This window comes from Crocodylus siamensis, chromosome 1, assembly GCF_052110815.1.
Source record: "Crocodylus siamensis isolate JL-2025a chromosome 1, ASM5211081v1, whole genome shotgun sequence".
Lineage (NCBI taxonomy): Eukaryota > Metazoa > Chordata > Crocodylia > Crocodylidae > Crocodylus > Crocodylus siamensis.
This window is the reverse complement of record NC_143395.1, coordinates 396,125,927-396,141,533: the sequence shown is the minus strand read 5'-3', so window position 1 is coordinate 396,141,533 and position 15,607 is coordinate 396,125,927. Positions and strand designations below refer to the sequence as shown.

The following is a 15,607-nucleotide window of genomic DNA, read 5'->3' as shown; positions in this document are numbered from 1 at the left end:
AGCAATAAGTTACGGAAAAGGAAAACAAGAAGGCTGAGTGCAAAATACATACTAGGTGCACATACGCTATAATATAAATTCCAGCACAGTTTGCACCAGAGTTTATCATGGCACTTTAATGGCATGCGTAGATGCTCAAACTGCTGCAGTCCAGGGTACATATGCAGATGCTATGCCCTGGACTGCAGCAGTTTGAGCTGGGGAACAGCAGCCCTGGGCTGGCAGGGGACTCAGGGGGTCAGACCCAGGTTCCACATGCCAGTAGCAGGCAAAGGGGCTGGCTGGAGCACAAGGGTGCTGCAGGGTGCTAAAGAGTGGTGGCTCAGAGGCAGGCAGCCCCCACACTTTTGCACTATCATGCCCCAGCCAGCCCTGGTCACCATCTACATGTTCTGTTCAGCACAGTAACTACACTGTAAGATAGTGTCAGGCTGTACCTGACATTTACTGAGGAGCGAATTAGTTAGCTCTGTAGTAAAGTGCAAATGTAGAGGTACCCACTATGTATGTATACAAATGCAAGAAATATGGACAATAAATAAGATGAGCAGGAAATCACAGCTCTGTGAAAAGAACTGGCTGATTGGAGACCTGATGGGACAGCTCTTATGACTGGAACTAGCCAAATGCCCATCAGAATGATAAGCGGGAGGAGCGGATGGGGATGGAGCCCCGCCCCCCCCATCTGGGCCTGCTCCCCATTCCCTCCTGCCGCTTGGGGTCTGGGCCACACACCCATATTGGGCCCAGGCCCATTCCCTCCCTGCATCACCTGCAGGCAATAGGGTGTGTGTGGGGGGAACGAGGCCAGCAAAGCTCTGTCCCCATCATCGCAGTGGGTTGCCTTCTGTCAGAATGCTTCTTTGCGCTCTGAAAGCATGAGGTTGGCAGAATTTGGATGTTAGATTTCAAAAACTTGGATTTCACACAACTCAAGGAGCTAATAGAGTCATAGATTCATAGACATTAGGGCTGGGAGGGACCTCAGAAGATCATCGAGTCCAGCCCCCTGCCCAAAGGGCAGGAAGTCAGCTGGGGTCATAGGATCCCAGCAAGATAAGCATCCAGTTTGCTCTTGAAGGTGTTCAGTGCAGGTGCTTGAACCACCTCCGATGGCAGGCTGTTCCAGACCTTGGGAGCTCGGACAGTAAAGAAATTCTTCCTTATGTCCAGCCTGAAACACTCTTGCAGTAATTTATAACCGTTCGACCTCATCATCCCTTGGGGCGCTCTGGTGAACAGACGTTCCCCCAGATCCTGGTGGTCACCCTTGATAAACTTACAGGTGGCCATCAGATCACCCCTGAGCCTGCGCTTTTCCAGGCTAAAGAGTCCCATGGCTCTCAGCCTGTCATCGTAAGATCTGTTTTCCTGACCTCTGATCATGCGCGTGGCTCTTCTCTGGACTCTCTCAAGCTTCTCCACATCCTTTTTGAATTGTGGAGCCCAAAACTAGATACAATATTCCAGTTGCAGCCTCACCAAAGCTGAGTACAGGGGGAGAAGGACATCCTGGGATTTGCTTGAGAAGCATCTATTGTATGGTATCATGGAAAGACAGACTGAAGGTTAAAAGCACCCAGGAGGGCTGGAAGCTTCCTGGGCACAGTATTAGAAGCCCAACAAATAACTTTTCTGACATGATGGAACCACAGTATGAATGGTAAGAGACAAATGTGGCTGCACAAGAAGCTTCTAGAATGCTTCAAAGGCAAAAGGAAAGCATACAGATAATGAAAAAATGGGCAGGTCACCATAGAAGCATATCAATAGCAAGGACCTGCAAGGAGAAAAATCAGGAAGGGAAAAATAAAGAATGAATTGGACCTGGCAAGCAAGGTTAATGACAACAAAAAAGTCCTATATGTATGTTGGCCAGAAAAAGAAGACCAAAAAGCTGTGGGTGTACTAATAAATAGTCATGAATAACTCTTAACAGAAGATGCAAATAATATGGAGATACTCAACATCTGCTTTTCTACAGCCTTGACAAAAATATTCAGTGGCAGCCAGATAGCTAACAAGGATCATTTAGATACAGAAGAGGACAAGCTGAGGGTTGGGATAACAGAAATCATCGAAACATAGAACTAGAAGGGACCTGTAAGATTATCAAGTCTGGTCCCCTACCATGGGCAAGAAGTTACTGAGTTCAGACAAGCTCAACAAGGTGCCTGTCCTGCCTTCTCTTGAACACCTCCAAGTATGGTAATTGCACCACATCTGCTGGAGTGTGTTCCAGACTCTGGTGACCCTTAACAGAGAAGAAGTTCTTTCTTATATCTAGCTTGAATTTACCCTCTATTAGCTTATGTCCATTGGTCCTCATCCTCCCTTGGGCTGCTTTCATGAAGAGTTGCTCTCCTAGATCCTGGTGCTCACCTCTGACACACTTGTAGGTGGCTATCAAGTCACCTCTTCTCCTTCTCTTACTTAGGCTGAACAGGTCTAATTCTTGGAGTTCTCCTTGTACAGCCTAGCCTCCATGCCCTTGACCATATGCCTGGTCCTTCTTTGTACCATCTCAAGTTTATCCATGTACTTCTTGAAGTGTAGTGCTCAGAACTGAACACAGTACTCCAGCTGAGGGCTCACCAGTGCTGAGTACAGAGGGAGGAGTACCTCCCTGGATCTATTAGCCACACATTGGCTGATGCATGCCTGAGTTATATTTTCCCTTCTGGCAACCTCATCATACTGCTGGCTCATCTTCATCTTTCAGTCGATCGTGACCCCCAGGTCTTGTTCAGATGTTGTGCCATCCAGTGGGTTCCCACACATCGTGTAGTTGTGATGAGGGTTCTTCCTACCTAGGTGAAGGCCTTTGCACTTATCCCTGTTAAACTTCATCCTTCATCCAGTTTATTCCGCCCAAGATTCCAGTCTGTGAAAGTTATCCTGGATCCTAGCCCTATCCTCCCACATGCCCACATTTCCCCACACCTTGGTATGATCCACAAACTTAATCAGAAAAGACCATCTTGGAATTTAGATGAGTCCAAATGAATTCAAGTCATTAGGGCCTGGTGAAATTCATCTCAGGGTACTGAAGCAAGTGGCAGAGGAGATCTCAGAGCCCTTGGCAATGATCTTCATCAGGTCATGGGAGATGGGCCAAGTACCAGAGGACTGGAAAAGTAGCAATATAATTTCTCTCTTTAAAAAAAGGCAAAAGAAGGACCCACAGAACTACAAACTGGTTATCCTATCCTTAATACCAGAGTAGTTACTGAAGCATATCCTAAGGAAGGCCATTTGCAAGCATCTGGAGGAGGAAAGGTGGATCACCAGCACTCATCATGGATTTGCTAAGAACAAATTATATGAAACAAAGGTGATCTTCTTCTCTGACCAAGTAATGTATTTCATGGTGTATAGGCCGACCCTGGTTTTCCAGTGCAAAAAGTTAGGATTTTCATAGGCATGGTATATAAGTCGGTGCTGGGCTTGGTGCTCATCCCTGTGAGCAGTGCTGCTTGGGCCATGCCAGCTGAGCATTGAACCCAGCTCTGTCCACTGTTAGCGGTACTGCTGACTGCTGAGTTCAGCCCCGTACTCTGCTCGGCAGCATCACTCTCAGCAGACAGCTTGGCTGGCATGGCCCTGTCCCCTGCGAGTCCAGCACTGCCCAGTACCGAGATTCTTGAACAAGTTTGTAGCCAACATGAAACTGGGAAGGATTGCAAACATGTTACAGCAGGAGTTTTCAACCTTTTAAAATAAGTGTACCCCTAGCGGTTGGATGCGGAGCAGGGAGGTGGGTGGTGGTGTCCGGTGGAGGGGGTGGTACATGGCTGAATGTGGAGTGGTGGCAGCATGGAGTGGCATGGGAGCAAGCTGATGTGGGGGGGGGGGGCTGAGCCTCACCCCCACTACATCTGACCAGCTAGGCAACACCCTTGTGGCCCACAGAGGGGTGCTGCTGTCCTCGCCCTGGCTCCTGGGAGGCAGTGGCATGGGGTGGTGGGTGGTAGCACTCTGTCCCCACCTGCACATACCTCCTAGGGCCTTCCCAAGTACCCCCAGTTGATGACCCCTGTGTTAGAGGACAGGAACTCAATTCAGAGATGTTGACAGATTGCAAAATTAGGCTGGAGTTGACAGGATGAAATTAAATCCTGGCAAATGCAAGGTGTTACACCTCAGGATGAATAATCAGAAATAATCAGGGTGGTACGTGGCTGCACTATGGAAAAAGAACTGGGTGTCTTGATAGATTAGATTCAATGTTGCAGACAGTGTGATACAGCTGCACAAAAAGTGAATACAGTTTGGGCTGCAACAGCATTAGGTGCAAGACAAGGTTCTACCCATAGTAGAACACGGGTATTTCCTGTACTTCTGGGTTTTGCTGGTTGCTGCATGGGACTGGGAGGATTTTTTTTCCTCTCCTGCTGCTACATGTGTCAGGGTTTTTTGAGGTTTGTTAGGGCTTCTTTTTGGGGGGGTGGAGGGGGTGTTCAGCCTTATTTTTATTTTTTTAAGCCTTCAAGCCTTTTTTTAAAGCATTAGGCACTGGCTAGAGCCAAGGTTGGGGATTTTGACTAAGGGGTGCCCATCATCCTTCTGGGACTTTAGCCTACCCAGAGGGTCTTGCCCGTCTGCTCATGGTCAGACCAATTGCCATATTTGGGGTCATGGAGGAGTTTTACTTCATGGTCATATTAGTGGGGTTTATGGGGGGTTTTGCCTTTCTCTGTGGTGGAGGGTGTGACCCCCCTCTTTGGATTTGTTGAGCATTTTTTAACAACAGCAGCACATTGGATGCTGTGGTCCCCCCTGCTTTACCTGTGAAAGGTTAGGGTGTTATGTCCTGTCTTTTTGTCAGGGTTAATTGTAATTGTATAATTTTAAGAGGTTGGACAATTGATTTTTATAGGATGGTTTTGACAGAGATGATTCTGCCTCAGGGTGAGGGTTGGACTAGATGATCTCTGGAGGTCCCTTCCAGATCTACCTCTCTATTATGTTATGACTTGCAAACAATTGTTTGTTGAAATAAGACAGGACAAGAAATAACAATCTTAAAATACAGTAAAGGAGATTTAGATGTTGATATTCTGAAGAATTTTCTAACTATGACAGTGGTAAACACTGGACAAGATTACATAGAGAGGTGGTGGAATCTCCATCATATGTTGCTTTTAAGAGTAGGCTAAACAAGCATCTTTCTGGGATAGTTTTGGCTGGGATGAGCTTCCTTCTTCGAGCAAGGAGCTGGGACTGGAATATGTTCTATGGTCTCTTCCAGACCTATTTTCTCTGATTTGATTATTCCATTACTCCTACTAAATAGTCCTCAATCAATAATGTTTACAGCATTTATATGGTACTTAGGTACCTTTTACCACAGTATTCAGTCATCTCACAAAATATCTTCCCAATGGCTCCCAATTCATGAAGTTCAATAACAAGTTAAAAAGTTCTGCATTTAAGACATATCAATCCTATACACTGGTACAGGCTGGGGACCAACTAGCTAAGCATCAACTGTGTGGAAAAGGAGCTGAAGGTTATGGACAATGAGCTAAATATGAGTCAACAGTGTGCCCTTGTTGTGAAGAATGCTAACAGCATAGTGGGCTGCATTAGTAGGAGCATTGTCAGCAAATGGATGGAAGTGACTCTTCCTTCGTGTAGCACTGATGAAACCATATCCAGAGTACTATGTCCAGTTTTGAGCCCCCCACTGCAGAGACGATATGGACAAATTGGAGAGAGTCCAGCTGAGGTCAATGAAAATGGTTAGAGCGGAGTTCTCTAACTGTGGCTTGTGCCCCCCAGGAGGTCGCAAGCAACTTAAAAGGGGGCCGCAAACTTCCTAGGGGGTACTGCAGCAGCACAGAGAAGTGGCATGCAGTATTGGCATGAAGTGGTGGACAGCGGCTACTACGTGTGAGCTATCCATCCCCTGCCACTGCCATCCAGCACTCATGGTTGCAGTATCACAAAGTTTGAGAACCCCCAGGTTAGAAGTCACATGATTTCTGAGGAGCGGCTGAAGGAACTGGACTTACTTATTGTGGAGAAGAGAAGACTGAGGGGAGATTTAATAGCAGCCTTCAACTACCTGAAGGCTGGTTCCAAAGAGGATGGAGCTAGACTGTTCTCAGTAGTGGCAGATAACAACAAGGAGCAATGGTTTCAAGTTGCACCAAGGGAAGTTGAGGTTAGATATTAGGAAAAAACTTTCTTACTGTGAGGGTGGTGAAGCACTGGAACAGCCTGCCTGGAGAGGTTGTGGAATCTTTATCCTTGGAGGTTTTTAAGACCTGGCTAGACAAAGCCTTGACTGGGATGATCTAGTTGGGTATGGTCCTGCTTTGAGCAGGGGTTTAGACTAGATAACCTCTTGATTTTCTGTGATTCTATGCCAAGTTGATTACCAGTTAGCTGAGCTGAGCATCTTGGCAGATAAAGCTGTACACAAACTAGATGCTCCCTGAGGAACCCAATCTGGTAGGCAGGCTCATAACAAATGTGTGTACAACCATGATTCTGCTTCAACAACACCAGCATTATTGAGTTTACATACAACATGCCCACACCTGCTTTCATTCAAAAAGATAAACAGAGGGACTGAATACAAGAAGATGTGTGACTAGCTCAGTGATGTTGATACTTCCTCTTGAAGAGAGAGTCATGGTTCCTTGTGACTGCTTATGCTTTCTACATTTAGCAGTTATTATATGAAATGTGAAAGTGGGAGTAAGGTTACAAAGCCATGACTTCCCCCTCACAGAATGCCTCATTACTTCCTTGTTCTCCTTCTTTGATACCACGAATCTTATGTTCTTGGTCATCCACAAGATGTATGAAGACTGTCCCACATACCCCATCCCCAACATCAACTAAAACCTAGATGACAGTTTGATTGTTAAGATTCTCTCCTTGGAGGTGAGAGATGTGCGTTTGAACACCTCATATGGAGGATGACATTGAACACGGGTCTTACAATTCCTGGATGAGTGGTCTAACAATTAGGTTGCAATATAAAATGTGTGTACTACCATTATTCTGTAAACAACAAAAAAGGTAATTCCAACTTTAAGAGATGACTTAGGTGTATAGGTGTAAGAGGGAGTTTGGGGCTAGGAATTCCAGTATCCCATGCATGTCTGAGTCCAGGAGAAAGATGGCATTTTGGTTTCTCCTCTCTTCAGCATTTTCTATTGATTTTCTTAAGCATCATCCTTCTCAGTATGCTGGCTTTTATGAAGACCAGAGGTGTCTTACAACCCCCGTTTACTATTTAAGGAATTTCAGCACCCTAAATCAATGCTGTGGATTCCGTTTCTGTAATCAGGTACCTAAATACTTTCTTTGGCATTACCATACCTAAGTCCCTCTTTAGATCTGGGCTGAGCTGCACAAATGACATTTGAGGAGAATAGCCAACATCTCCTGAGTTTTATGCTTGAACCCACCACATGGACCATATTTCTCCCCTCTTATAAAGTGAAACATTCCAGACTTAATGAATTTTCTTGGCTTTGTTATAAAGTACCTTACTGTGGGGATTAAGAAAGAATGGTTTATTCATGAAATGTAGCAAAAAATATTTGTATGCAAGACAAATGGAAAAGATACCAGATTTACCTTTATGAATGTTATCTGCCGTGGTTCATTTGATTGTTCTTATGCAACTACAAAGAGTTAATTCCTGCAAGGACTGACTTAGGCCTGGAAAGCAGGCAATGATTTCAGATCAGTCCTATTTTCAGTACTCAGCAAGACAATATAGGTGTCATTACCTTTGAATTTTCATCTCAGTTTACCTCTGGCTGGCAAGGAAAAAGCCTGGTGGGACACAAAAACAAACAACTTTGATTTTGAAACAGAAAAGTGGAGAGATTTGGGGCGGGGCTGGAAAGAGGCAAGCTGATCCTTTGACATAGAAGGGAAGAAGGGGCAGGAATAACCCAAGGTCTGCTTAAACAAGCAAGAAAAGTTATTTCATGTTAGACAGAAAGCATTGCAACTTTAATTGTTTTTATGCTGTTTCTTGCTGCTTGTTATTTTTCCCCCTCCTGATCCACTAAATCATGCTTATCCACTAAAGAAGGTGTCTTGAATCACTGCATTTCACATTAGCTCCCAGAGAGGATTCTATAGCTGGATCCAAATCAAGTTTGGGCTATATGGGTGCATCCAGATGTGTGTGGACATTTGGTTCCCTGGGGACAAGTAGCAGCAGCGAACATCTGTGCCACACATGCTTTGGTGCACAGCAAGTTGCCCCAGGTGGCATAGGGGAGGTTGGGGCCAGCACTGTGCTGGCCCCAGCAGTCTTACCTGGAGTCCTGGGGGCCTTTTGGAGCTGCAGCCACAGTGATCCTACTAGGTGGAGCCTGCCCAGTAGCTGCAGCACGGCTTCAAGCGTCCCGGTCCAACTTTTTAGCAGCGCACACTGCCCGAGCGTGAGCTGCTTCAGGTTTTTTTTCCTGCTTTTTTTTTTTAATACCTGGATTTCCAGGGGTCAAGAAAACTGCAGAAAAAAAAAATGGAACAGCATACTCTAGGCAATGTACCCTTGCAGTGCGGAGAACTCCAGACAGTGCAGTATGATGCATACTACACGACCGCGCTGATCTGGACACACCCAATGAGGGATTATGACTGGTGAAACAGGAGATTTTGTAACCTGATAATCACTCAAGTGTGGTGAGGTTCCATTCTGGAATAAGTGCTAATAGAAGCTTGTCATGCAGTAGGCCTGTGCAAATAGAGAGGTATTCGATTTGGATTCAGAGTCAGCAGATTTGGAGGACAGTGATTTGATTTGGAGATCTGGATCACTGCCCTGAATCAATTAGGCTGAATCAGCTTCAGAAGATTCAGAGAGATTCAGTGATTCGGATCGGCCTGGGAGAGGCAGGCACAACCGAGTGGCTGCAGGTTCTCCTGCGGCTCCTCTGCCTACGACTGCCTCTTCCTGGGTGGGAACTGCCATGGGAGAAATCCCCATGGCTGCCCTGCCCAGCCCCACCCCCAACCAGCCCCAGCCTAGTCCCAGAACTTAAAAAAAAACTAAAACTGGCTGCAGGAGTGGCGATTGGGGCCTCTGGGAACTCATGACAGAGCCCCCCACAGTGTGGGGCAGTGTTGGGCAGTGAGGATCACTCCCCCACCCCCACTTGGCACCCATGCATTACCTGCCCCATGGCAGGGGTGCACTGCAGTTTAGCAGGGAGCTGTGTGTTGCCTGGGGGCTGGAGCTGCTGGGGCTGAGTGCTGCTGGGCTGCGGCTGACTGCTGAAGCTATCCCATCTTGCAGACAGTGCACAGTGCCCTGCTGAGCCATGCTGCACCCATGCCATGTGACAGCTGCTGCATGGGTGCTGGATGAGGGGGTGATCTCCACTACCCTGCACTGCATGGGGGGGGACTCTGCCAAGAGCACCCAAAGGCCCCTGATCACCACTGCTGCAGCCAGTGATTGCAGAGCTCTTAAAAAAAAAAAAAAAGCCGTGTATCCACTGGATGCAGGAGTGGCAGAGCTCCCCTGCACAGCATGGGGCAGCTGGGGGCAGTGCATATAACCCCGCCCATCTGGCATCTGTGCAGCAGCTGTCTGGGAGCTGGGGCCACTGAAGCTGAGTGCTGCCAGGCTCCAGCTGACTGCTGGAGCCACCCTAGCTCCCAGACAGTACATGGCACCCTGCCAAGCCACACCGCACCCATGCCATGGGGCGGGTGCCATACAGGTGCCAGGCAGGGAGGCAATCTCTGCTGCCCCCCCACTGCCCCACACTGAACAGGGGGGCTCTGCATCAGCACTGGGAGCAGGGGCTCTGCCCTGATGCCACTTGCCAGCCAGCATGAAACAGGTGCAAGATGCAGGCACGATAGCGCTGGGAGTGCGGCCTATGCCCTGCTACCACTTGCCCTCTTCCGCCTGGATCAAGCTATACCCGCATCCTGCCCCTGCACACCCTGGCTGGGCAAACAGAAGCAGGGCAGAGCCCTTGCTCCCAGTGCTGCCACGCCTGCATCCCATGCCCCTCGCCTCCCTCCCCAAGTAATGCACCCCCCACTGCAGCTGGGCAGCTTGTCCTAATGCCAGCCTCAATCCCTCCCCCACACTCCTTCCCTCCCTTCCCTGCCCCCTCCCCCAACCCCAACAGATTTACCAGCTGTTTAGTCTATGGCCGAATCTCTGAATTCGCCAAATCTTTTCTGAAGCATTTCCAAATTGATTTAGATGTGTCAAATCGATTTGGAGCTTTTACTTGGTCTCCCGATTCAATTCAGATTCAGAGATTCGGTCTCTGAATCAGGCCAAATCTCCTCTATATTGAATCAGCTACTGAAGCTTTGCACAGCCCTGTCATGCAAAAGGGATATCAGCAGAGGTCCTAGGAGAGGAATCACAGGTACAGCTCAATCTTTAATGGTACTGTGTTATCTGTAGTTTTTCCTGTTCTCTATTTATACCATGTTTTCACTGTATGCATTCTTAAATTTCTGAACTACCTTGGTAGCTGTTTAATTACAAGACATAAATTATATATATCAGGTCTGATAACTAAATGATTTAAGAAGCCTTTAAACCCTTAATCAAATGTCAAAAAAAAGAGGCAAGCTGATACCTTAAATATTATTGAAATTAATACATACAGTAGAAATGTGTTGAACATTCAGGCTCATTTTTACCTCTTTCTAAAGTGTGATACAAATTAAATGAAATTCCAGATGAATAGGCAAATTCTGACTAGTTTGCAATTGCTAAATTGTAGTGACCAGCACAAAAATAGGTAAAGATAAAAAACCTTGACATACACCAGGTATTTCAAAGTGATTACATGTAGGGGGAGACAAGGCTTTGAGAAATTTGCCCTTGATGCCCAGGCAAATATAGTAACCTTCCTGAATTCTGAGATCATAAATAATAAAAATGAAAAATATGGTGTTAAAATAATAGACTTTCTTTTTTCTCCCCAGCCTTCTTACATGAGTAGTCTTGCCATGGTCTAGAGACCAAGTGATTGCAGAACACTTGTATTATATCTTGCTGTCAGTTCCTGCAATATTGAACCATAAAATAGTTCACAATAACATGACAAAGTACAAAATGTTAGGAAATCAGCATCTCATGAGGACCATGAAATGAATGTGTCATGAATGGAGTATTTGATATTTATATTTACACAGGAGGTATGAACTAGTTAGTGTTTACCTGAGTAAAGAACTGAAACTGATTTGACTGAGAGTATCTTCAATTTCAGTGCTTCCTGAACACTATATAAATTAGGAACAAGAATCATGTCATTCTTTTTTTTTTTAATTCAACTGCTTCAGAGGAGAAAAACTTCAATTGTTTAATAGCATAAAACAGTACAACAGCTTAGGACAAAAAGAATCATAAATGAAGGGAGGTCTCAGGTAGAATTTAATTGCTTTGATTTTAACCAAAATACCAGGATTAGTGACCCAGTTTTTGGAAAGCAAAATATTGTTTCATCTTTAATCATTGCAGGTGGTCATGGCCTTGACTTTATATCAGAGTCAAGAAACAGTGTTTCTCCAAGCTCAGTGTCCCATAAAATCCTGCCAGGGTATTTATTTAATACTGATTTGGACATCAGAATGTATAATCAACAGCAGCTCCTGCATTGCCTGTGTATTGGCATTGATCTGACTCAGACCTGTTTGGTTTGTGGACTTCAAAAGAATGCAGGGCAAGGGTGAGATGTGTTATGCAAAAACTCTTTTAATAAGAATCAACACATCATTATTATTTCAGCCAATGTTATTTATGGAGGTGTTCAAAAATGTTATACCTCTAAATTAGTAGTTTCTTTATTTTGATAGAAGTGTGTCTCTATGTTTGTGTATTAAAATATATTTTATATATATTCCATATGATATTTTCTATTCTACTTTCATTCCTTTTGTATTCCTATGTGTGTTGTATCTAACTATCCTAGCTAATATTAAACTTCCCAGAGATAAATTTAATGTCACATTCCCTAAGGCAGTTAATAAATATATATGTACACAGCAGAGACACAAGCCCTCTGCACTGGGCTTAGCCAAAAAATTTTCTGTTTTGTCAAAAAGTTGAAGTTTTGTCATTTGTTTTAATTTTGGATAGTGAAAATGAAACCCTTTTAATTTTGGGGGGGGAGCAGAAGGGAGGGGGTGGGAGAAGCAGGTTGTAATAAAGAGGGGAAAGGAAGAAAGGGACAGAAAGGGTCTTAGACCAAAAACCACTCACCACTACATTAGCCATTATACCAGTGTTTACACTATTCAACTGGTCTTTAGAAAGCTTTAGCCACTTACAGAAGTTACATTTTTCATGCAATGAGGCCCCTGAAAGCACTCTACAGCTGTAACATACCAAACATTCATGGCTGCTGAGTGCTTTTAAAATGGCTGATCATGCAAAAATTTAACCCTCATCTCATGAAGTATCAGACAGGAGCATGCTAAGGTGGAGCACCCTAGTCAGGGGCAGGCAATTATTTCAGGCGGAGGGCCACTTACTGAATTTCAACAAGCTGTCAAGGGCCATGTGGTTAGCCCTGCCCCCTGACAGGTGCTTCCCCTCTCCCAGTTACCATATTGGGACTGGAAGTCCTGCCCCAACTCCCAACCTTTGCCACCAGAAGTCCCTCCCCTTACCCTCAGAAGTACTTGTTTCAGCAAGGGGGTTTGCCATCTCAGAAAAAGAAAAATACCAAATTATATTCTAAAAATCAAACAGTAACTTCATTAATTTGATTTCAAAAAATATTTTTGTCCTGATTTACATGTGTTTGTATAGTGTACACACAGGTGAGCTTAAAAGGAAGTCTTACTGTTGTATACTGGGGGGGGCAAAAGGGGGGTGGATATAGGTTTATGGGGGGGCTGTGGATATCTGGGGTGTGGGGGAGCATTTGAGTGTGTGGGGTGGTTGTTGGGGGATAGGCGGGTGATCCAGGCTGACCTGGACAAGCTCAGCAAATGGGCAGATGAGAACCTGATGGTGTTTAACACCGAAAAATGCAAGGTTCTCCACCTTGGGAAGAAAAACCTGCAGCACCCTTATAGGCTCGGCAGTGCTACGTTGGTTAGCACTACAGAAGAAAAAGACTTGGGGGTCATCATTGACCACAAGATGAACATGAGCCTCCAATGCGATGCTGCGGCTAGTAAAGCCAGCAAAATGCTGGCGTGCATCCATAGATGCTTCTCGAGCAAATCCCGGGACGTCATTCTCCCCTTGTACTCGGCCTTGGTGAGGCCGCAGCTGGAGTACTGCATCCAGTTTTGGGCTCCACAATTCAAAAAGGATGTGGAGAAGCTTGAGAGAGTCCAGAGGAGAGCCACGCGCATGATCAGAGGTCAGGAAAACAGATCTTACGATGACAGGCTGAGAGCCATGGGACTCTTTAGCCTGGAAAAGCGCAGGCTCAGGGGTGATCTGATGGCCACCTATAAGTTTCTCAGGGGTGACCACCAGGATCTGGGGGAACGTCTGTTCACCAGAGCGCCCCAAGGGATGATGAGGTCGAACGGTCACAAACTCCTGCAAGACCGTTTCAGGCTGGACATAAGGAAGAATTTCTTTACTGTCCGAGCCCCCAAGGTCTGGAACAGTCTGCCAGCGGAGGTGGTTCAAGCACCTACATTGAACACCTTCAAGAGTAAATTGGATGCTTATCTTGCTGGGATCCTATGACCCCAGCTGGCTTCCTGCCCTTTGGGCAGGGGGCTGGACTCGATGATCTCCCGAGGTCCCTTCCAGCCCTAATATCTATGAAATCTATAAATCTATGTGGAATGAGGGAGCATGTGGGGGTGTGTGTATGTGGATATGTGGGGTGTGGGGGCTGTGTGTGGGGGAAGGGTGTCTGTGGTGTTTGAGGGGGTGTGGAGGTGTGTGGGTGTGGGGTGAGGGAGCAAGTGTGTGTGTGGATATGTGGGGTGTGGGTGAGTATAGGGTTGTGGGGGCTGTGTGTGGGGGGAGGGTGGCTGTGATGTATGCGGGGGTATGGATGTGGAGGTCTGCATATATGGTAGTGTGTGCTTGTGGGGCTTGCCCTATGAATACACACACACTGTCTCTCTCCCTCCCTCACTGCACGCATGCACGCGTGCACACACACACACACACACCCCCCATGCTTTCCACACTACACACTCTCTGTCTTTCTTTCTCTCTCCCTCATTGCTCTCTCTGTCTCTCTCTCCCCCTCACTCACTGCATGCACACACAAACCCACCCACACACATATAACCCCTCCCCCCCCCAGGCTGGGGGGGCGGGACCTGGATGACCTTGTTGCTGGCTCTTGCCAGTTACCCTGGGTCATCTTTGACAGGCAGCCAGGAGCAGATAAATATTAACTTTCTGAATTTTTAGGGGCCCCATGGGCTGGATAAAATGGCCTGGTGGGTCAGATCCAGCCCACGGGCTGTATTTTGCCCACCCCTGGCCTTAGGGAACCTGCATACAGGTACCCTGCAAAGGATATTTTCAGCAATTCTACCTGCATCCCATGCTGCCTTGTGGAATGGAGGGGTGCTTGCCTGAGCAATCACCAGATTAGCCTCATCCCTGGGGCTGTCACAGAGATGAGACATAAAACCTCTGTCTCCTCCCTGAGCAGTGGGGGTTGTCGGGGGAAGAGAGCCTCCCTGCTATATGTGCCCAACCCAGCTATTTTGCTGGGGTCCTGGGGGAGCTAGGCTGAGCCCATGAGGTGTGGGGGGTGCTTACTTCCTCCCCCTGCCCCATGCACAAGCATCTTGACAGCAGCATCCTGGGCTGGGGGCAGGAAATGGAGTCCCCCTACCTTATGAGCCCAGCCTGGCTACCCCTGCTGGGATCTTGGGGGGGGACTGGGCCAGGCCCATGATGCAGGGGGCTCCATTTCCTGTTGAGATCAGTGGTGCCCTAACTTGTGATGTTTTGTGTTAAGCACCATGAGTTAGAGCATGTCCACAACAGGCTGTCTGCACTTGTGTATATGCCCTTAGTTACAAGTCTCTGCCTATCTACCAAGTGAGTCTTTCCTGAAGGAAATCTTCCATTCTGTACAAATAAATATGCATCAAGCAAAACATATTCTATAGCTTAGTGGTTTGGTAGAGCAGCAACTTAAAACAAGCTCTCCTAGGGATCACATAAATGTTTGCATAACTGAGGTTTTGGCTTTTCTCATAGCTTTGATGGATAGTGGGGGCTGCCTTTTTTTTATTGACTGGAAATTCTCTCCTTGATTTGTAAAACTTTCCTAACAAATATTTGATTAAAGCCTGTGCATTTCATGCATCTTTTCATTTGGCTAATTAGCAATTACTGATGAAAAAATATTTTGTTAACCTCATCTCTCTCTAGCCTGATTCTACCTGGGTGAAGAAACATAAACCAGGACCTCTCAGACATAGATATAAATCCCTGGGAGCAGAAGGGAACTTCTGAATAATAACTGCCTGCAGTTGCAGAAAATGTCCCAAATGGATCCTTTTGACCCCCACTGTGAATCTTCACAGTGATATTAGCAGATGGGTTCTCATATAAATCCTAAATCCTCTTGCTAGACTGTTGGTCACCCTAACCACCACTTATATTTTTTTCCATTTCCACTGCAAGGGTTAGTCTCTTGTTTCC

The 15,607-nt window shown here is 46.3% G+C and overlaps 1 protein-coding gene across 3 annotated transcripts in view; it reads left to right on the top strand.

Moving 5' to 3' along the window:
- The window catches only part of CNTN5 (contactin 5), a 1,171,322-nt gene that overhangs the window by 877,844 nt on the left and 277,871 nt on the right, over positions 1–15,607 (top strand). The gene's annotated exons all lie outside the window — the stretch shown is intronic.